The sequence below is a fragment of the Nyctereutes procyonoides genome, unplaced genomic scaffold (genome assembly GCF_905146905.1).
Source record: "Nyctereutes procyonoides isolate TBG_1078 unplaced genomic scaffold, NYPRO_anot_genome, whole genome shotgun sequence".
In the NCBI taxonomy this organism is placed as follows: Eukaryota; Metazoa; Chordata; class Mammalia; order Carnivora; family Canidae; genus Nyctereutes; species Nyctereutes procyonoides.
Window position 1 is genome coordinate 86,605,796 of NW_026575125.1, and position 21,711 is coordinate 86,627,506.

The following is a 21,711-nucleotide window of genomic DNA, read 5'->3' on the forward strand; positions in this document are numbered from 1 at the left end:
GCAAGGAAGGCCCGGGCCTGACTCAGCTCCAAAGGGCCATCGCGGACGCCCTCGACTGCCCGGGCCTCCAAGCCACCCCCCCCACCCCCCCACCGAGTGTCCGTTCCCCGAGGCCTACCGGCCTCCCTGGGGCTTCCCTTCTGACCACGAAGCCCAGGTCCGAACACCCTCCACAAGCAGGCGGTCCTCCACCGAGGACCCCGAAGGGGGCGCGCGCCGCCCTGGCAAGGAAGGGTCCGGCTCCCACACAAGTCGACCGCCCCGACGGTCGATGGCGGGGCACGGGGCCGCGCCAAGGGAGGGTCACGCGGGCGTCCCCTAGCTCGGTGGTGCCGGGCTGGGCTTCGCGCCCGGCTCGCCAATCAGAGTCCGGGCACGGGCCCCACGGCACCCCAGGGCGGGACCGGTGACAGAGGCTGCGGGGGTACCCTGCCCGGGGACCGCTCGGCCCTGCAGGACCTCTCATCCCGCAGAGTCAGCGCAACGCCGCCCACCTTGCCCACCCCGCTTGTCAAGCAAGACTAGGCCAGCGAAGTCCTCCCTGCTCCTCGGTCTCGGTCTCGGGGCCAGGGAGACCCGGTTCCTCGCCCCTGGGCAGGTGCCCGAGCTCCGCGGGTGCCGCTGAGGGCGCCGGGACCCAAAGGGCGCCTGGACACCGCCTGGATCTCAGGCGTGGGGGGGGGGGGGGGATCGGAGGGAGACCGGGGACAGGAGATGCAGCCCGCCTCCTCGGTGCCCCGGGGCCAGGTTTGACCAAGGAAGGGGACAGCGTGCACAGCCCCTCGTGCCACCCCCGTCCCCCACAAACTAAGGGGCCTTCCGGGAAGCTGACGTGTGTGAGGGGAAGGGGCAACACGCTCACGCTGCCTTTGGCACGCGGCGGCGGCGCGGGGAGTCACCCGCGGACGCTCGGGGGCTGCTCGTGGACGCGTGTGGACGGGAAGGCACGACCCATCCCGGACCTTCTTCCACCCGTGTGTGGGCCACCGGGACAGCCGGGGCCTCCACGGAGGTCGGTCCGCGTGATCCAGAGCCAGAGCGGGAGCCTCCTTCGGGGCACTGGACTGGCAGATGCGTGCCTGACTATTGACTGGCCCACGGGGGCAAACGGAGCTGGGCCCCCCAGCCCAGGGGACGGGGCTCCGATCCCGGGAGCCTCAGAAGCGGGGGTGCTTGCTTGCTCGCCCGCGGGCCCGTTGGCCCGCGGCCGAACCCGCCACCCGCCACCCGCCACCCCTCCACCCTCACCCCGAGGGGCCCGGCCCTTGACACGAGCGCCGCCATGTTGGGGCGAGGGACAGCGGACACTGGCTTGGCTGCCGAGTTCTCTGGCGTGGCCTTTTTTTCTTCTGGCAGAGGGCGGAGGGAGAGGCCCTGGGGGAAGGGCCGGCTGGCATTCGCGGTGCAATACTGCCATCAAGCGGAAACTTCTCGAGGGGATCCGGGAGCCCGGCGCCGTGCTCTCTGTCCCGCGTGGAGGGGCCCCGGGAGTGACGTGGAGGGAGTCCAGTCCGGGGGCCTGGGGGCCTGGCCGGTCGGGCCCGGGAAGCCCCAAGCCACGTCTGGGCGGGACTGGAGCGGGGTGACTCAGACACCCGGGCCGGGCCAGGGGGTGCCGGGCCTGTGGCCGCGTGCCCCCTGCAGCCCCGCCAGGACGCGCACGGGAACCTGGAGGACTGCCGCCACTGCTGGTGCGGACGGAGGCGGGGACCCTGATGTCCCCGTGTCCGGATCCCGGGAAGGGGAACGGGTGTGGAGCCGGGCCACCCGGTGTCAAGGGGGGGGGGGGGGGGCCTTGAGCCTGAGGCGCGGTCTTGGGAGGCGGCGGCGGAGGGGTAGGGGCGGGGGAGGAGGTGGTGGCGGAGCTCCCCAGGAGGAGCAGAGAGTCCGGGACGGACGGGCCCCGATGGGAGCCGGAGCAGCAGCAGCACCAGCGGGCGGCCGCCTCCTCCTCCTCCTCCTCCTCCTCCTCCTCCTCCTCCTCCTCCTCCTCCTCCTCCTCCTCCTCAGCCGCCACCGCCGCCGCCGCCTGCCCCCGCGCCCCCCGCCCAAAACCCGGCCTGGGCCCACCAAGAGGCTGTTGCCTGACACGGGTACCGGGAAGCGGCACTGCCACGTCCCGCGGCTTTCCCTTCTCTGGCGGAGGCCTGGTCCCAGTGCCCCCATTTCCCTCAGCCAAGTCCAGGCCAAGCTGCCGCCGCTCCCGCCCGCTCCCGCCGGCTCCCGCCACCATCGCCACCACCACCACCACCACCGCCACCCCCGCCACGTCCCGTCCCGGGCCGGGCCAGGCCTCTGAGCTCGCCCCGTTTCCCTTTCTGGGCCACCTTCTCCAACGTCCCACCACAGCCCTCAGGGCAACGACAGTCAAGGAACGGCTGCCTGACTCCTGCCTCTGCGTCCCAATGCCAACGCTCGCTCCAGAGCTGGTCGTCAACGGACCAGCGTGGAGCGCCTGCCAAAAGGGCCAGGCGCCTGGCGATCGCCAACGGCCCCTTCTGACTTCACCCAGGGCCCAGTCGTCCCCCGGAAGCCACCGGGCGGCGGCTCAGGGGATCGCCAACGCATTCCGCTTGATGGCAGTGTTGCACCAGCAATGCCAACCGGCCCTTCCCCCAGGGCCTCTCCCTCCGCCCTTTGCCGAAGAAAAAAGGCCAAGCGCTGGCCACCCGGGCTCCAACATGGCGGCTCCCGTGTCTGGGCCGCTTTCGCTTTAGGGGAGCGCGCCGGCTTCTGAGGCTTCTGAGGCTTCTGAGGCTTCTGAGGCTTCTGAGGCTCCTGAGGCTCCTGAGGCATCTGAGGCCCCCTGGAGCGGAGCCCAGCGGAGCCTCGGTGCCCTCGGCCTCCCCTCGGCCGGCTTTGGGGATCGCAACGGTCGGGCGGGGCCCGGCTGGGCCCGCCGTGGGCCTCCCTCGGCGGCGGCCCCGGGACCCTGCGAGGCGCCAGGCGCCCTCAGGACCCCCGCAGGCCCTCGGGCGCCCTCGGGAGACACACCGGTCTGGTGGTGGGGCCAGAGCCCTGCCCCCGGCCCGGCCTGGCCCCGGCTCAGCGGGCGCCCGATCCCGCGATCAGGACTCCCCCGAGAGGCCAGCCTCACCCCTCAGGCCTCCAGCGGCCGGACGAAAAGGTCGGCTCTGGCCGTGGGGTCGACAGTGAGGTCCACGTCCCGCGGCCAGGGGACGGAGGGGTCCCGAGGACTCGGCCCTTCGCCCATGATGCCCCCCCCCCCCCAGCCGCCACGGGAATTGAGGCGTGGATCCAGGCCCACTCGGGTCACTGTGGAGGGCAGCCCGGAGCCGCAGCACAGACGCCAAAGCGGCCCCGTGCCCGGTGCAGGCGCCCCCTCTGGACAGCTCCCAAGGGACGGGAGGAAGCCCAGCGAGGGGGGAACACACCCACGCGTGTGCCCGGGCTCCCGGGGACCCGTGCCCGTCACGGCCTAGCGGGCTCAGGCCAGCACACGCCGGACGCTGCTGCTCTTTGCCCCTTCTTGCCCATCAATCGGCCCAGATCCTACGGAGAACACCTCAGGGCCCTATCACGGGCGCACCCTGACAACCCGCCTCTTGTGCCAGGGCCCCAGTAGAAGCCAGAAGAACCACATACGCCCCCGCCACCCCCCCACCCTCCCCCACACACGGTCACACGGTCTCTCACTCACGGCCGCTCACGCTCATTCACGTGAACACACATATTCCAGGCAGATACACTCACTCTCCCCGCACCACCACCCCCCCAAAACCCAAACACTGGGAGACCACACTTGGAGGTCACCCTTCTCAAAACCTCAGGAGGTGGCCCACACACCCCACAGCAAGCACCCGAATGGGTGGATGACAGGTGTCCGTTTCGACCCCGATTCCGTCCCCAAGGGTGTAACGGTGCTCCCGTCACGCACGGGGAACCCTCTCCACGCTCCCGAATGGCTCGAGGCTCCTCCAACGTCAACCCTCGGGGAACAGGTGTGCTTTCTGCCCTCTGGCAAACGGGAGAGGCCGCTTCTCCCAAGAGGCCCACGACCTCATGCTTCCTAGGGCAGGGAGGGATGTCCCGGTCCCATCTGTGGCATGCAACTCCACCCCCACCCCCCAACACCTCCAGAGGGTCCCTCTGGTGGCGCTTCCCACGTTTCAGTTCTACGAAGCCTGGCTGAACGACGCCCCACTGGACACAAATCCCATTCACGACCCGAGAGCTGGGGCCGGCGGCAGACCAGACTGAGCAAGAAGACGCTGGGGGGTGGGTGGGAGTGGGGGTGGGGGGGTGGGGGGCGGGGGGCGTGATCTTTAAACCTGGAGCCAAGAGGCCCCGCAAAGGGACACGTTTCCCCCAAGACAGGCCCGCACGGGCAAAGTCCGAAGCACGGGTCCAGGCAACTCTTGTCGGGCCGTCCGCCTCCCGGGCCCACGGGAAGGGAGCTAGAAGCGGCGGGTGGTCGGCCTGAGGGTGAGGGTGACTTGCCTCCACTGCCGGTCTCGGGTCGCCTTCGCGCCGCCCCCCCCCCCCCCCCCCCCCCCCCGCCGCCTTCACTTAGCCTCTCCTGACCCCTGCAAGGAAGGCCCGGGCCTGACTCAGCTCCAAAGGGCCATCGCGGACGCCCTCGACTGCCCGGGCCTCCAAGCCACCCCCCCCACCCCCCCACCGAGTGTCCGTTCCCCGAGGCCTACCGGCCTCCCTGGGGCTTCCCTTCTGACCACGAAGCCCAGGTCCGAACACCCTCCACAAGCAGGCGGTCCTCCACCGAGGACCCCGAAGGGGGCGCGCGCCGCCCTGGCAAGGAAGGGTCCGGCTCCCACACAAGTCGACCGCCCCGACGGTCGATGGCGGGGCACGGGGCCGCGCCAAGGGAGGGTCACGCGGGCGTCCCCTAGCTCGGTGGTGCCGGGCTGGGCTTCGCGCCCGGCTCGCCAATCAGAGTCCGGGCACGGGCCCCACGGCACCCCAGGGCGGGACCGGTGACAGAGGCTGCGGGGGTACCCTGCCCGGGGACCGCTCGGCCCTGCAGGACCTCTCATCCCGCAGAGTCAGCGCAACGCCGCCCACCTTGCCCACCCCGCTTGTCAAGCAAGACTAGGCCAGCGAAGTCCTCCCTGCTCCTCGGTCTCGGTCTCGGGGCCAGGGAGACCCGGTTCCTCGCCCCTGGGCAGGTGCCCGAGCTCCGCGGGTGCCGCTGAGGGCGCCGGGACCCAAAGGGCGCCTGGACACCGCCTGGATCTCAGGCGTGGGGGGGGGGGGGGGATCGGAGGGAGACCGGGGACAGGAGATGCAGCCCGCCTCCTCGGTGCCCCGGGGCCAGGTTTGACCAAGGAAGGGGACAGCGTGCACAGCCCCTCGTGCCACCCCCGTCCCCCACAAACTAAGGGGCCTTCCGGGAAGCTGACGTGTGTGAGGGGAAGGGGCAACACGCTCACGCTGCCTTTGGCACGCGGCGGCGGCGCGGGGAGTCACCCGCGGACGCTCGGGGGCTGCTCGTGGACGCGTGTGGACGGGAAGGCACGACCCATCCCGGACCTTCTTCCACCCGTGTGTGGGCCACCGGGACAGCCGGGGCCTCCACGGAGGTCGGTCCGCGTGATCCAGAGCCAGAGCGGGAGCCTCCTTCGGGGCACTGGACTGGCAGATGCGTGCCTGACTATTGACTGGCCCACGGGGGCAAACGGAGCTGGGCCCCCCAGCCCAGGGGACGGGGCTCCGATCCCGGGAGCCTCAGAAGCGGGGGTGCTTGCTTGCTCGCCCGCGGGCCCGTTGGCCCGCGGCCGAACCCGCCACCCGCCACCCGCCACCCCTCCACCCTCACCCCGAGGGGCCCGGCCCTTGACACGAGCGCCGCCATGTTGGGGCGAGGGACAGCGGACACTGGCTTGGCTGCCGAGTTCTCTGGCGTGGCCTTTTTTTCTTCTGGCAGAGGGCGGAGGGAGAGGCCCTGGGGGAAGGGCCGGCTGGCATTCGCGGTGCAATACTGCCATCAAGCGGAAACTTCTCGAGGGGATCCGGGAGCCCGGCGCCGTGCTCTCTGTCCCGCGTGGAGGGGCCCCGGGAGTGACGTGGAGGGAGTCCAGTCCGGGGGCCTGGGGGCCTGGCCGGTCGGGCCCGGGAAGCCCCAAGCCACGTCTGGGCGGGACTGGAGCGGGGTGACTCAGACACCCGGGCCGGGCCAGGGGGTGCCGGGCCTGTGGCCGCGTGCCCCCTGCAGCCCCGCCAGGACGCGCACGGGAACCTGGAGGACTGCCGCCACTGCTGGTGCGGACGGAGGCGGGGACCCTGATGTCCCCGTGTCCGGATCCCGGGAAGGGGAACGGGTGTGGAGCCGGGCCACCCGGTGTCAAGGGGGGGGGGGGGGGGCCTTGAGCCTGAGGCGCGGTCTTGGGAGGCGGCGGCGGAGGGGTAGGGGCGGGGGAGGAGGTGGTGGCGGAGCTCCCCAGGAGGAGCAGAGAGTCCGGGACGGACGGGCCCCGATGGGAGCCGGAGCAGCAGCAGCACCAGCGGGCGGCCGCCTCCTCCTCCTCCTCCTCCTCCTCCTCCTCCTCCTCCTCCTCCTCCTCCTCCTCCTCCTCAGCCGCCACCGCCGCCGCCGCCTGCCCCCGCGCCCCCCGCCCAAAACCCGGCCTGGGCCCACCAAGAGGCTGTTGCCTGACACGGGTACCGGGAAGCGGCACTGCCACGTCCCGCGGCTTTCCCTTCTCTGGCGGAGGCCTGGTCCCAGTGCCCCCATTTCCCTCAGCCAAGTCCAGGCCAAGCTGCCGCCGCTCCCGCCCGCTCCCGCCGGCTCCCGCCACCATCGCCACCACCACCACCACCACCGCCACCCCCGCCACGTCCCGTCCCGGGCCGGGCCAGGCCTCTGAGCTCGCCCCGTTTCCCTTTCTGGGCCACCTTCTCCAACGTCCCACCACAGCCCTCAGGGCAACGACAGTCAAGGAACGGCTGCCTGACTCCTGCCTCTGCGTCCCAATGCCAACGCTCGCTCCAGAGCTGGTCGTCAACGGACCAGCGTGGAGCGCCTGCCAAAAGGGCCAGGCGCCTGGCGATCGCCAACGGCCCCTTCTGACTTCACCCAGGGCCCAGTCGTCCCCCGGAAGCCACCGGGCGGCGGCTCAGGGGATCGCCAACGCATTCCGCTTGATGGCAGTGTTGCACCAGCAATGCCAACCGGCCCTTCCCCCAGGGCCTCTCCCTCCGCCCTTTGCCGAAGAAAAAAGGCCAAGCGCTGGCCACCCGGGCTCCAACATGGCGGCTCCCGTGTCTGGGCCGCTTTCGCTTTAGGGGAGCGCGCCGGCTTCTGAGGCTTCTGAGGCTTCTGAGGCTTCTGAGGCTTCTGAGGCTCCTGAGGCTCCTGAGGCATCTGAGGCCCCCTGGAGCGGAGCCCAGCGGAGCCTCGGTGCCCTCGGCCTCCCCTCGGCCGGCTTTGGGGATCGCAACGGTCGGGCGGGGCCCGGCTGGGCCCGCCGTGGGCCTCCCTCGGCGGCGGCCCCGGGACCCTGCGAGGCGCCAGGCGCCCTCAGGACCCCCGCAGGCCCTCGGGCGCCCTCGGGAGACACACCGGTCTGGTGGTGGGGCCAGAGCCCTGCCCCCGGCCCGGCCTGGCCCCGGCTCAGCGGGCGCCCGATCCCGGGATCAGGACTCCCCCGAGAGGCCAGCCTCACCCCTCAGGCCTCCAGCGGCCGGACGAAAAGGTCGGCTCTGGCCGTGGGGTCGACAGTGAGGTCCACGTCCCGCGGCCAGGGGACGGAGGGGTCCCGAGGACTCGGCCCTTCGCCCATGATGCCCCCCCCCCCCCCAGCCGCCACGGGAATTGAGGCGTGGATCCAGGCCCACTCGGGTCACTGTGGAGGGCAGCCCGGAGCCGCAGCACAGACGCCAAAGCGGCCCCGTGCCCGGTGCAGGCGCCCCCTCTGGACAGCTCCCAAGGGACGGGAGGAAGCCCAGCGAGGGGGGAACACACCCACGCGTGTGCCCGGGCTCCCGGGGACCCGTGCCCGTCACGGCCTAGCGGGCTCAGGCCAGCACACGCCGGACGCTGCTGCTCTTTGCCCCTTCTTGCCCATCAATCGGCCCAGATCCTACGGAGAACACCTCAGGGCCCTATCACGGGCGCACCCTGACAACCCGCCTCTTGTGCCAGGGCCCCAGTAGAAGCCAGAAGAACCACATACGCCCCCGCCACCCCCCCACCCTCCCCCACACACGGTCACACGGTCTCTCACTCACGGCCGCTCACGCTCATTCACGTGAACACACATATTCCAGGCAGATACACTCACTCTCCCCGCACCACCACCCCCCCAAAACCCAAACACTGGGAGACCACACTTGGAGGTCACCCTTCTCAAAACCTCAGGAGGTGGCCCACACACCCCACAGCAAGCACCCGAATGGGTGGATGACAGGTGTCCGTTTCGACCCCGATTCCGTCCCCAAGGGTGTAACGGTGCTCCCGTCACGCACGGGGAACCCTCTCCACGCTCCCGAATGGCTCGAGGCTCCTCCAACGTCAACCCTCGGGGAACAGGTGTGCTTTCTGCCCTCTGGCAAACGGGAGAGGCCGCTTCTCCCAAGAGGCCCACGACCTCATGCTTCCTAGGGCAGGGAGGGATGTCCCGGTCCCATCTGTGGCATGCAACTCCACCCCCACCCCCCAACACCTCCAGAGGGTCCCTCTGGTGGCGCTTCCCACGTTTCAGTTCTACGAAGCCTGGCTGAACGACGCCCCACTGGACACAAATCCCATTCACGACCCGAGAGCTGGGGCCGGCGGCAGACCAGACTGAGCAAGAAGACGCTGGGGGGTGGGTGGGAGTGGGGGTGGGGGGGTGGGGGGCGGGGGGCGTGATCTTTAAACCTGGAGCCAAGAGGCCCCGCAAAGGGACACGTTTCCCCCAAGACAGGCCCGCACGGGCAAAGTCCGAAGCACGGGTCCAGGCAACTCTTGTCGGGCCGTCCGCCTCCCGGGCCCACGGGAAGGGAGCTAGAAGCGGCGGGTGGTCGGCCTGAGGGTGAGGGTGACTTGCCTCCACTGCCGGTCTCGGGTCGCCTTCGCGCCGCCCCCCCCCCCCCCCCCCCCCCCCGCCGCCTTCACTTAGCCTCTCCTGACCCCTGCAAGGAAGGCCCGGGCCTGACTCAGCTCCAAAGGGCCATCGCGGACGCCCTCGACTGCCCGGGCCTCCAAGCCACCCCCCCCACCCCCCCACCGAGTGTCCGTTCCCCGAGGCCTACCGGCCTCCCTGGGGCTTCCCTTCTGACCACGAAGCCCAGGTCCGAACACCCTCCACAAGCAGGCGGTCCTCCACCGAGGACCCCGAAGGGGGCGCGCGCCGCCCTGGCAAGGAAGGGTCCGGCTCCCACACAAGTCGACCGCCCCGACGGTCGATGGCGGGGCACGGGGCCGCGCCAAGGGAGGGTCACGCGGGCGTCCCCTAGCTCGGTGGTGCCGGGCTGGGCTTCGCGCCCGGCTCGCCAATCAGAGTCCGGGCACGGGCCCCACGGCACCCCAGGGCGGGACCGGTGACAGAGGCTGCGGGGGTACCCTGCCCGGGGACCGCTCGGCCCTGCAGGACCTCTCATCCCGCAGAGTCAGCGCAACGCCGCCCACCTTGCCCACCCCGCTTGTCAAGCAAGACTAGGCCAGCGAAGTCCTCCCTGCTCCTCGGTCTCGGTCTCGGGGCCAGGGAGACCCGGTTCCTCGCCCCTGGGCAGGTGCCCGAGCTCCGCGGGTGCCGCTGAGGGCGCCGGGACCCAAAGGGCGCCTGGACACCGCCTGGATCTCAGGCGTGGGGGGGGGGGGGGGATCGGAGGGAGACCGGGGACAGGAGATGCAGCCCGCCTCCTCGGTGCCCCGGGGCCAGGTTTGACCAAGGAAGGGGACAGCGTGCACAGCCCCTCGTGCCACCCCCGTCCCCCACAAACTAAGGGGCCTTCCGGGAAGCTGACGTGTGTGAGGGGAAGGGGCAACACGCTCACGCTGCCTTTGGCACGCGGCGGCGGCGCGGGGAGTCACCCGCGGACGCTCGGGGGCTGCTCGTGGACGCGTGTGGACGGGAAGGCACGACCCATCCCGGACCTTCTTCCACCCGTGTGTGGGCCACCGGGACAGCCGGGGCCTCCACGGAGGTCGGTCCGCGTGATCCAGAGCCAGAGCGGGAGCCTCCTTCGGGGCACTGGACTGGCAGATGCGTGCCTGACTATTGACTGGCCCACGGGGGCAAACGGAGCTGGGCCCCCCAGCCCAGGGGACGGGGCTCCGATCCCGGGAGCCTCAGAAGCGGGGGTGCTTGCTTGCTCGCCCGCGGGCCCGTTGGCCCGCGGCCGAACCCGCCACCCGCCACCCGCCACCCCTCCACCCTCACCCCGAGGGGCCCGGCCCTTGACACGAGCGCCGCCATGTTGGGGCGAGGGACAGCGGACACTGGCTTGGCTGCCGAGTTCTCTGGCGTGGCCTTTTTTTCTTCTGGCAGAGGGCGGAGGGAGAGGCCCTGGGGGAAGGGCCGGCTGGCATTCGCGGTGCAATACTGCCATCAAGCGGAAACTTCTCGAGGGGATCCGGGAGCCCGGCGCCGTGCTCTCTGTCCCGCGTGGAGGGGCCCCGGGAGTGACGTGGAGGGAGTCCAGTCCGGGGGCCTGGGGGCCTGGCCGGTCGGGCCCGGGAAGCCCCAAGCCACGTCTGGGCGGGACTGGAGCGGGGTGACTCAGACACCCGGGCCGGGCCAGGGGGTGCCGGGCCTGTGGCCGCGTGCCCCCTGCAGCCCCGCCAGGACGCGCACGGGAACCTGGAGGACTGCCGCCACTGCTGGTGCGGACGGAGGCGGGGACCCTGATGTCCCCGTGTCCGGATCCCGGGAAGGGGAACGGGTGTGGAGCCGGGCCACCCGGTGTCAAGGGGGGGGGGGGGGGGCCTTGAGCCTGAGGCGCGGTCTTGGGAGGCGGCGGCGGAGGGGTAGGGGCGGGGGAGGAGGTGGTGGCGGAGCTCCCCAGGAGGAGCAGAGAGTCCGGGACGGACGGGCCCCGATGGGAGCCGGAGCAGCAGCAGCACCAGCGGGCGGCCTCCTCCTCCTCCTCCTCCTCCTCCTCCTCCTCCTCCTCCTCCTCCTCCTCCTCCTCCTCCTCAGCCGCCACCGCCGCCGCCGCCTGCCCCCGCGCCCCCCGCCCAAAACCCGGCCTGGGCCCACCAAGAGGCTGTTGCCTGACACGGGTACCGGGAAGCGGCACTGCCACGTCCCGCGGCTTTCCCTTCTCTGGCGGAGGCCTGGTCCCAGTGCCCCCATTTCCCTCAGCCAAGTCCAGGCCAAGCTGCCGCCGCTCCCGCCCGCTCCCGCCGGCTCCCGCCACCATCGCCACCACCACCACCACCACCGCCACCCCCGCCACGTCCCGTCCCGGGCCGGGCCAGGCCTCTGAGCTCGCCCCGTTTCCCTTTCTGGGCCACCTTCTCCAACGTCCCACCACAGCCCTCAGGGCAACGACAGTCAAGGAACGGCTGCCTGACTCCTGCCTCTGCGTCCCAATGCCAACGCTCGCTCCAGAGCTGGTCGTCAACGGACCAGCGTGGAGCGCCTGCCAAAAGGGCCAGGCGCCTGGCGATCGCCAACGGCCCCTTCTGACTTCACCCAGGGCCCAGTCGTCCCCCGGAAGCCACCGGGCGGCGGCTCAGGGGATCGCCAACGCATTCCGCTTGATGGCAGTGTTGCACCAGCAATGCCAACCGGCCCTTCCCCCAGGGCCTCTCCCTCCGCCCTTTGCCGAAGAAAAAAGGCCAAGCGCTGGCCACCCGGGCTCCAACATGGCGGCTCCCGTGTCTGGGCCGCTTTCGCTTTAGGGGAGCGCGCCGGCTTCTGAGGCTTCTGAGGCTTCTGAGGCTTCTGAGGCTTCTGAGGCTCCTGAGGCTCCTGAGGCATCTGAGGCCCCCTGGAGCGGAGCCCAGCGGAGCCTCGGTGCCCTCGGCCTCCCCTCGGCCGGCTTTGGGGATCGCAACGGTCGGGCGGGGCCCGGCTGGGCCCGCCGTGGGCCTCCCTCGGCGGCGGCCCCGGGACCCTGCGAGGCGCCAGGCGCCCTCAGGACCCCCGCAGGCCCTCGGGCGCCCTCGGGAGACACACCGGTCTGGTGGTGGGGCCAGAGCCCTGCCCCCGGCCCGGCCTGGCCCCGGCTCAGCGGGCGCCCGATCCCGGGATCAGGACTCCCCCGAGAGGCCAGCCTCACCCCTCAGGCCTCCAGCGGCCGGACGAAAAGGTCGGCTCTGGCCGTGGGGTCGACAGTGAGGTCCACGTCCCGCGGCCAGGGGACGGAGGGGTCCCGAGGACTCGGCCCTTCGCCCATGATGCCCCCCCCCCCCCAGCCGCCACGGGAATTGAGGCGTGGATCCAGGCCCACTCGGGTCACTGTGGAGGGCAGCCCGGAGCCGCAGCACAGACGCCAAAGCGGCCCCGTGCCCGGTGCAGGCGCCCCCTCTGGACAGCTCCCAAGGGACGGGAGGAAGCCCAGCGAGGGGGGAACACACCCACGCGTGTGCCCGGGCTCCCGGGGACCCGTGCCCGTCACGGCCTAGCGGGCTCAGGCCAGCACACGCCGGACGCTGCTGCTCTTTGCCCCTTCTTGCCCATCAATCGGCCCAGATCCTACGGAGAACACCTCAGGGCCCTATCACGGGCGCACCCTGACAACCCGCCTCTTGTGCCAGGGCCCCAGTAGAAGCCAGAAGAACCACATACGCCCCCGCCACCCCCCCACCCTCCCCCACACACGGTCACACGGTCTCTCACTCACGGCCGCTCACGCTCATTCACGTGAACACACATATTCCAGGCAGATACACTCACTCTCCCCGCACCACCACCCCCCCAAAACCCAAACACTGGGAGACCACACTTGGAGGTCACCCTTCTCAAAACCTCAGGAGGTGGCCCACACACCCCACAGCAAGCACCCGAATGGGTGGATGACAGGTGTCCGTTTCGACCCCGATTCCGTCCCCAAGGGTGTAACGGTGCTCCCGTCACGCACGGGGAACCCTCTCCACGCTCCCGAATGGCTCGAGGCTCCTCCAACGTCAACCCTCGGGGAACAGGTGTGCTTTCTGCCCTCTGGCAAACGGGAGAGGCCGCTTCTCCCAAGAGGCCCACGACCTCATGCTTCCTAGGGCAGGGAGGGATGTCCCGGTCCCATCTGTGGCATGCAACTCCACCCCCACCCCCCAACACCTCCAGAGGGTCCCTCTGGTGGCGCTTCCCACGTTTCAGTTCTACGAAGCCTGGCTGAACGACGCCCCACTGGACACAAATCCCATTCACGACCCGAGAGCTGGGGCCGGCGGCAGACCAGACTGAGCAAGAAGACGCTGGGGGGTGGGTGGGAGTGGGGGTGGGGGGGTGGGGGGCGGGGGGCGTGATCTTTAAACCTGGAGCCAAGAGGCCCCGCAAAGGGACACGTTTCCCCCAAGACAGGCCCGCACGGGCAAAGTCCGAAGCACGGGTCCAGGCAACTCTTGTCGGGCCGTCCGCCTCCCGGGCCCACGGGAAGGGAGCTAGAAGCGGCGGGTGGTCGGCCTGAGGGTGAGGGTGACTTGCCTCCACTGCCGGTCTCGGGTCGCCTTCGCGCCGCCCCCCCCCCCCCCCCCCCCCGCCGCCTTCACTTAGCCTCTCCTGACCCCTGCAAGGAAGGCCCGGGCCTGACTCAGCTCCAAAGGGCCATCGCGGACGCCCTCGACTGCCCGGGCCTCCAAGCCACCCCCCCCACCCCCCCACCGAGTGTCCGTTCCCCGAGGCCTACCGGCCTCCCTGGGGCTTCCCTTCTGACCACGAAGCCCAGGTCCGAACACCCTCCACAAGCAGGCGGTCCTCCACCGAGGACCCCGAAGGGGGCGCGCGCCGCCCTGGCAAGGAAGGGTCCGGCTCCCACACAAGTCGACCGCCCCGACGGTCGATGGCGGGGCACGGGGCCGCGCCAAGGGAGGGTCACGCGGGCGTCCCCTAGCTCGGTGGTGCCGGGCTGGGCTTCGCGCCCGGCTCGCCAATCAGAGTCCGGGCACGGGCCCCACGGCACCCCAGGGCGGGACCGGTGACAGAGGCTGCGGGGGTACCCTGCCCGGGGACCGCTCGGCCCTGCAGGACCTCTCATCCCGCAGAGTCAGCGCAACGCCGCCCACCTTGCCCACCCCGCTTGTCAAGCAAGACTAGGCCAGCGAAGTCCTCCCTGCTCCTCGGTCTCGGTCTCGGGGCCAGGGAGACCCGGTTCCTCGCCCCTGGGCAGGTGCCCGAGCTCCGCGGGTGCCGCTGAGGGCGCCGGGACCCAAAGGGCGCCTGGACACCGCCTGGATCTCAGGCGTGGGGGGGGGGGGGGATCGGAGGGAGACCGGGGACAGGAGATGCAGCCCGCCTCCTCGGTGCCCCGGGGCCAGGTTTGACCAAGGAAGGGGACAGCGTGCACAGCCCCTCGTGCCACCCCCGTCCCCCACAAACTAAGGGGCCTTCCGGGAAGCTGACGTGTGTGAGGGGAAGGGGCAACACGCTCACGCTGCCTTTGGCACGCGGCGGCGGCGCGGGGAGTCACCCGCGGACGCTCGGGGGCTGCTCGTGGACGCGTGTGGACGGGAAGGCACGACCCATCCCGGACCTTCTTCCACCCGTGTGTGGGCCACCGGGACAGCCGGGGCCTCCACGGAGGTCGGTCCGCGTGATCCAGAGCCAGAGCGGGAGCCTCCTTCGGGGCACTGGACTGGCAGATGCGTGCCTGACTATTGACTGGCCCACGGGGGCAAACGGAGCTGGGCCCCCCAGCCCAGGGGACGGGGCTCCGATCCCGGGAGCCTCAGAAGCGGGGGTGCTTGCTTGCTCGCCCGCGGGCCCGTTGGCCCGCGGCCGAACCCGCCACCCGCCACCCGCCACCCCTCCACCCTCACCCCGAGGGGCCCGGCCCTTGACACGAGCGCCGCCATGTTGGGGCGAGGGACAGCGGACACTGGCTTGGCTGCCGAGTTCTCTGGCGTGGCCTTTTTTTCTTCTGGCAGAGGGCGGAGGGAGAGGCCCTGGGGGAAGGGCCGGCTGGCATTCGCGGTGCAATACTGCCATCAAGCGGAAACTTCTCGAGGGGATCCGGGAGCCCGGCGCCGTGCTCTCTGTCCCGCGTGGAGGGGCCCCGGGAGTGACGTGGAGGGAGTCCAGTCCGGGGGCCTGGGGGCCTGGCCGGTCGGGCCCGGGAAGCCCCAAGCCACGTCTGGGCGGGACTGGAGCGGGGTGACTCAGACACCCGGGCCGGGCCAGGGGGTGCCGGGCCTGTGGCCGCGTGCCCCCTGCAGCCCCGCCAGGACGCGCACGGGAACCTGGAGGACTGCCGCCACTGCTGGTGCGGACGGAGGCGGGGACCCTGATGTCCCCGTGTCCGGATCCCGGGAAGGGGAACGGGTGTGGAGCCGGGCCACCCGGTGTCAAGGGGGGGGGGGGGGGGCCTTGAGCCTGAGGCGCGGTCTTGGGAGGCGGCGGCGGAGGGGTAGGGGCGGGGGAGGAGGTGGTGGCGGAGCTCCCCAGGAGGAGCAGAGAGTCCGGGACGGACGGGCCCCGATGGGAGCCGGAGCAGCAGCAGCACCAGCGGGCGGCCTCCTCCTCCTCCTCCTCCTCCTCCTCCTCCTCCTCCTCCTCCTCCTCCTCCTCCTCCTCCTCCTCAGCCGCCACCGCCGCCGCCGCCTGCCCCCGCGCCCCCCGCCCAAAACCCGGCCTGGGCCCACCAAGAGGCTGTTGCCTGACACGGGTACCGGGAAGCGGCACTGCCACGTCCCGCGGCTTTCCCTTCTCTGGCGGAGGCCTGGTCCCAGTGCCCCCATTTCCCTCAGCCAAGTCCAGGCCAAGCTGCCGCCGCTCCCGCCCGCTCCCGCCGGCTCCCGCCACCATCGCCACCACCACCACCACCACCGCCACCCCCGCCACGTCCCGTCCCGGGCCGGGCCAGGCCTCTGAGCTCGCCCCGTTTCCCTTTCTGGGCCACCTTCTCCAACGTCCCACCACAGCCCTCAGGGCAACGACAGTCAAGGAACGGCTGCCTGACTCCTGCCTCTGCGTCCCAATGCCAACGCTCGCTCCAGAGCTGGTCGTCAACGGACCAGCGTGGAGCGCCTGCCAAAAGGGCCAGGCGCCTGGCGATCGCCAACGGCCCCTTCTGACTTCACCCAGGGCCCAGTCGTCCCCCGGAAGCCACCGGGCGGCGGCTCAGGGGATCGCCAACGCATTCCGCTTGATGGCAGTGTTGCACCAGCAATGCCAACCGGCCCTTCCCCCAGGGCCTCTCCCTCCGCCCTTTGCCGAAGAAAAAAGGCCAAGCGCTGGCCACCCGGGCTCCAACATGGCGGGCTCCAACATGGCGGCTCCCGAGTCTGGGCTGCTTTCGCTTTAGGGGTACACTTGTCTACTATTAGCAGAGTTGAGCTGTTCCTCCTTCCCTCTTGTAACTGTGAGCCTACTTCGCATTTGGAGTGTATGGTATGTTGTGGAATAACATGGAAGCTTATTAACCTGCTCTGTTTGGTTAATACTGACTGATGGTTATAGGACACATCAGGAGATATACTGGTGTGATCTTGAGCTTTGAGCCACAGTTACCCCAAGCTGATAATTTACCTTTCAGGCACATTCCACTAGGGCTCCCTAATTCAGGTGCCTTTGACCAGGGTGGTTACATGGTGACTTGTGGAAAAGAGATCGTTTTCTGCAAATCCATGGGCTGTGTTTATTTGTCAATCATAAGTTGCGCATATGTCACTAGCGGATGGAAGGTTTCAAAGTTTATGTGTCTGTGTCCCAGGTATTTCTCTAGGATTCAGGAGTCAATGGTGGCACGTATATTTTAGCATGGATCCCTCCGTATGCTGCTTGTGAGATGGCAATCCACCTCATCCTTGCCCTACGTTAATCTTTGATTGTCTGTAGATTCGCATGCAAGCATCTCCTTTTTTCCTGTTCCACAATCATGAACTGCTTTGAGAGCCTTTTCTACCACAGGTGAAATTCTGGTACAGTACACAAGAGTCCTGGTGTTAGGAATCTGCCTAGGGATTCTTTCCTTCTTGAACTTTGCTGAAATAATACCACAATCTGTGTTCTTCCTACAGTAAAATAAACTCTCTTGTTAAAGGAAAAAGAAGAAAATAAAGAGCACTCACTCACCCAGAACATCAGCACTGGCCTCTTCATTTTCACTTCTTTCTTTCCTTTCATTCTGTCTCCCCTGCAGTGAGAGAGAGAGAGCTTGGTATGGGACCATCATAGTGCTGCATAAGAGGGTTTTGTATGCATCCCACTTAGGCCACCTTGAGTGTTTCAGGTCAGTATTCCTTTTTTTTTTTTTTAGTTTATTTTTTTTAACAAATTTATTTTTTTATTGGTGTTCAATGAACCAACATACAAAATAACACCCAGTGCTCATCCCATCAAGTGCCCCACTCAGTGCCCGTCACCCATTCACCCCCACCCCCGCCCTCCTCCCCTTCCACCACCCCTAGTTCAGGTCAGTATTCCTAACACCTCTGGGGTCAACCAAAACTTCTGAATACAGCATGATGTGCACATCAACTTCACTCATCCTTCAAAAATTCCAAGGATTTTCATTCAGGGGTTTCAGAAAGCAGCTCATGTAGAATGTACCAGGTGAAACCTGAAGATATCTCCCATGATCTCTTTTCTGAGCCACAGCCATCACCTTGGCATTTATACTCATAGCTTTCCCCCTCAGTTCTGGCCCTGAATGACCATGGAAGGATATCAATAGGTATCTTGTCAGGCCTGCAACCTTCTCTGGAATTGAGCGACAGACCCTCTACTAAGAAGCAGCTCATCTGACTCAAGGAGGTACCAGGTATCTCCTCTCTGGCTGCACTGAGATATTCACCACATTTACTTTCCTGGGATGTGGACATTTTCTTTTTCTTTTTTTTTTTTTTGACATTTTCTTTTAAAGATGTGGCAAGTTATGATTTACCAGCCTCTTTCTTCTGCATAGACACTGACACAAAAGTATGTATCCTGGTCACACGCACCCATATTTCAGTAACCATGACTCAGTATGCTGGTTGAAGACGGAAGTAGAGAGGAAGAAAAGAGAAACCCACTGTCTGAAGAGAAGGGACAAGTAAAATGACCTATGTTCTAAGCCCCTTGGCAGAGATGAAGGTACCCTACACTGGGTAGCTATGAGAAAAGAAATGGAGAGGATCAAGCAGGTCAGGACATTTACTCTGCACAGATGTGCCAAAACCAGGATACTTATATATGCTGGGAGTAGCCAAATGTGAAAGAGTGTATGGAGTATTATGCAGGATGTGTGGGGTCAGAGAACGGAATGTAGCATGCCCTCTGTGTCTGTTAGTTTTCATTTGCATGCAATCCCTGCAGCATACATGAGGAAAAATTTCATGTGGTTGCCACCGCAGGTAGGGAGTTCAAAGGCAGAGACACCCCTTGGGAGCCGTCACCATGCAATGCTAAGGGTTTTTCTCTGATTGGGCAAAATTTCTATCCAATGTGGCATCTCCAAAGCAGTTATGGGGGGGAAAAAAGAGGGGAAATTTATATATATATATATATATATATATATATATATATACACACATATGTGACACATAAACATATCTGTGTGTCTATTATTAATGAAAAAGTGAATGCTGAATGATTGAGTGGGTCTTTTAAGGACAGACTATAAAGACACTCTCAAAGACAACTTCCCAGGAGGGGCTGCTGAACAATGGTCCTCACTCAGGTCATCTGACTGTGTGGATGAAGCCACTGGGCTCTCCATCTGTCCTACGGACTCCACCACTCTTACCCCCAATCCCCACAACTCACCTGGGGCACTCTGTGGTAGAGTGACTGAGGCTCCCGGAGGTGAGCATGGGCAATCTACCTCCCTGTCTTCTTACATAACAGAGCCCCTGTCACTTCCTCCACAATGGCCTACTCTTGAGCCCTTAAGCTAGATGAAGTAGCTGGGTAAATGCAAAAAGGAGCCAATAACTCAAGGAGAAGACATGAAATCCAGGTCCTGGTGTCAGCTATTGTTATGGAATCAATGTCCTCAGAAAGCAAGGATTCTGCCCTAGAACCATATGGGTATCCATACAAAAGTGTGCCAAGAAAAGAGGGTCCCAGTTGCCAGGATATCCACATTTAAAACTCTTAAGAGAGATGTGGGATGAATCCACAGATGTATGTATTATTTCAGATGTTACTATAGGTATATTCTCATTGCCATCAAGAAGTCCAAATATATGAGATACCACTTCCCACAACACCACAGGACAGTCAACCCCATTTGGGGGCTTCAGTGTCCTCAGGCACCTTTTTTGATCCTCAAAGGGCAGAGGCAGAAACCTCACAAACAAGCAGGGATGGCATTTCTGGAGCAACAGTTCCATCAAGCAGATACTTTTTAAGCAAAGCCTGCAGCACCTTCGGGTCTTCTGAGGAAGGTTTGTGAGGGGATGAAGGGTGGGAGTGGGGCACCCACAAGATTCTCTGGGCCAGACCCAAAACACACCCAGGATCAGTGGAGAATTAACACAGGGTGGATAGAGACAGACTCAGCCATCAAGTAGGGGATGCAGGCCTCCCCAGGCAGTGGGGGCGTGGCCTTGGCTGCTGCCTTGTTAAAAAACAAAGAGCTGAAGTTCCAATTCCAGGGAATCTGGCCTGTGGATCCTTGCCCTTGGTGCAATAACAAGCTCAGCCAGTGAGGCCCCTAGGGTTTCAGGGCCCTGGGGAACCCAGGACCAGAAGCTCCAGGGTCAACTGCCATCCCTCAATGGGGGTAGCATCTTGCAGACAGGATGGAAAATTTCCTGATTATTTGGTACTAGACCCAGACAAGGAAGAGTAAGGCAGGTACACTGCAGGTTTGAGTTAGAGCTGTGTTTTGATTACTTTGGCTCCCTCTACAAAGAGAATCTGGGTCTTAGGCCCCAAAGTATCCCAGAAAGCCCTCCTTGTCCCATATGAGAAAGGTTGTAGGTATGGGATAGAACAGAACAGGATCAGTATACTGAAAGGAACATCGTCCTCCAGAATGAAGGGATCCAGGTCTGTTTTCTGCACTACTTGTTGAAAACGTCACAGCTCAAATGCAACCTATTCCTCAACCTCCCTTTCAGTGTATGGGCATATGACCTGAGTCCTCTTGTTTGGGGACTCTCCTGGGATTTCTTGTAAGGGTCCATGTTCTATACATGGCCAGAGGGGTGCACTGAGACCATCCTGGTCTAGGAACCAGTCAAACCATGTCAGTCAGAACCCGGCACTGGGAACTAAGCAAAAGATTGTTCAACACCAATAGGCTATGCTTATATAAGGCCAGAAGTATAAAATGAAGGGGCAGGGAGTGGGTTTCCACACTCTTCCAGGAGGGGTGAAATCAAGGAGCGTGTGTGGAGGGAAGAGTTGAACATGGAAACCTGCTCGTAAAAGCTAGGCAAAGAGCATGAGCTACCCCAGAGGTTCTTCTGGAAGCAGACTATCACAACAGCTGAAGTCTAAAATGAATTGCTGTGTTCCCAGCAGTATGTGCCTTGTTCCTATCTTAGAGAGACATGCTTGATCTGTGGAGGATATGGGTGGAGGGCGGTGTCTCTCAACCCAAGAGCTATGTGGTATTCTAAAGACACCTGTCCTTGTATCTGGCCTATATTCATTTTGGCTAGGGTATATCCAGCCAAATCATGTTTCCTTTTTTTTTGGGGGGGGGGGTTCTCTTGGTCTACAAATTAATGTATTGCTCCAGAGGCCTGATGCGACTGAAGGCTGTTAGAAATCTTTTAAATCAATTGAGAAAATCAAGCAAAATTTTAAAGAGCCTCTACTGCATGCCATAGACCCCCAAAGAAAGGCAAGTCACAATCTTAGGTTATCCTTTTCATCCTCAAAACACTGTCCCATGCAGGATAGCAAACAACGGTTTAGGTGGAAGGTAAGATGTCTATTTTTATGTCAATCTACACGTGCACTGACATAGAGGTTTACCCGTCTCCACCCAGGTATTTTGTTCTGGTTTTATATTAAAGGAGACTCACCAAACTTTGACCCTGCAGGAACCTTTCTGCTTTTCTCCCCTCAAGAGAGAACACACTTCTCCCAAGTGTTCAGGTCCACAAGGACCACATTCTCATTCTTTTTATGGTAGGCAGTGTATATTCCCTCTCATGGCTGAATAACAGGACATCCCACTCTACCTCCAGAGGGTCCTTTTGGTCCCTTTCTACTTCTCAATTCTACAAATCCTGGGTGAAAGACACTCTCTTGGATGCACTCCTCTGCTCATTTATATGTGAATGTAATTCTCCCCTATTTTCAGAGAAGCAACAGAATGAACCAAAATTCTCATATACTTTCATTTTTTGATCAATGTTGCCAAATGGTTTTCCAAGAGGAGTACCTAAAATGCATCCTGCCCAGTATTAGATGTTCCAATTCCAACAGAACTGACTAGTCGTCTTCACTGAGGTCAATATAAAAGGTAAGAGGGATCCCTGGGTGGCGCAGCGGTTTAGCGCCTGCCTTTGGCCCAGGGCACGATCCTGGAGACCCGGGATCGAATCCCACGTCGGGCTCCCGGTGCATGGAGCCTGCTTCTCCCTCTGCCTGTGTCTCTGCCTCTCTCTCTCTCTCTCTCTCTCTCTCTCTCTGTGTGTGTGTGACTATCATAAATAAATAAAAATTAAAAAAAATTTAAAAAAAATATAAAAGGTAAGAGGTA

The 21,711-nt window shown here is 64.8% G+C and overlaps 1 long non-coding RNA gene across 3 annotated transcripts in view; it reads right to left on the reverse strand.

Moving 5' to 3' along the window:
• Positions 1-21,711, reverse strand: part of LOC129518680 (uncharacterized) — an 81,166-nt gene that overhangs the window by 48,983 nt on the left and 10,472 nt on the right. For all 3 annotated transcript variants that reach the window (XR_008666225.1, XR_008666226.1, XR_008666227.1), the window contains exon 3: positions 17,139-17,199. This is a non-coding gene — a long non-coding RNA (uncharacterized LOC129518680). The remainder of the gene's footprint in view (positions 1-17,138; positions 17,200-21,711) is intronic.